This window comes from Adiantum capillus-veneris, chromosome 28, assembly GCF_014529385.1.
Source record: "Adiantum capillus-veneris isolate H3 chromosome 28, ASM1452938v2, whole genome shotgun sequence".
NCBI classification, from domain to species: Eukaryota; Viridiplantae; Streptophyta; class Polypodiopsida; order Polypodiales; family Pteridaceae; genus Adiantum; species Adiantum capillus-veneris.
Window position 1 is genome coordinate 93711553 of NC_140958.1, and position 1195 is coordinate 93712747.

Consider the following 1195-nt stretch of genomic DNA (forward strand, 5'->3'; position numbering starts at 1 on the left):
TCAGAATCATATTGAGATTCTTTCTTTTTTTCTTGGAGTCAAACGAGAGAAAACTTTTGCTGCTCTCGCCTTGGCTTACGTGTGGTTGCCATGCCGGCAATTTCTCCCTCCCCCCTCGCATGTACTATTGACGCGCACGGTCTCAACTGACCTCTACCCCTCTCTGTCTATGACCGGATGTCGGACGCCCAATTTCTTGCAGGTGGGGGCGAGGGGCGTGGCCTGTCTTGCAGGCACACCTCTCTTGCGCATGGACTGTCTGTAGGGGGCCTAGGGCAGTAGACACGGCCGTGTCTCTCTGTCGTGAGTTCCATGCTCTCTCTCTCTCTCTCTCTCTCGTCGTTGCTGCCATGCAGAGGGACGATGGAGGATCAAGCTTGTGCACAAATCGCTCTCTCGTAACTGGCTGTAGTCCAGCCCCTTGATTCTCTATACCATGGAGGAGGCAGCAAGCTAAAACTTGCTCACGACAGGTCGTTAGGCAAAGAAGCAGAGGGGTTGACGTGGTTTTTTTGGGGAGGGGAGAGGAGGAGAATATTCCGACAGTATCTGATAAAGAAAGAGTTTCTTTATTGGTTTTCCAAGTATGTATCTACAATAAACAATATAGACAAGAATAACAAGTGAACTTTTTAATATGTCAAAAGATAGTATTAAAGACAAAACTGACATAGAAAGCTTCTTTGTACATCAGATAGGTTTTATTTATAAGGCTTAGCAAGCTAAAAGTGTCTATATAATCATAATCATATATGTAACACTACCATTGGTGTAATAACAAGGTTTGCCAATTCCAAGGACATAGTGATACAAACAATATTCATTTTACTTACTACTCGGCATTTTACTTCTACTAGAGTACAAGGTATACAAATCCTGAAGAGGATTGTAAAGTACACCATCTACATTTATTTAATACATAAGGGTTTTCAATCATCCTAATCCTTGTGGGAGGGAAAACTTAGGTGATATTGCCATAGACTAGAGATTTTGTGAAATCTGCTCGTCATAGAGCTCAAGCCAAACATCTGGCCTCCTTGTTTCCACAAAAATGAGTATTTGGACACGTAAAGCTCTTCTGTCCAATTTACCTTCTTTGGAACCACTTTCATGTTTGCAATGTAATTTGCATTTATTCACTCCACGCTTGTACCATTGAAGCTGCCAGCCCTTTGAAGTCTAGACCTTGGGGGTG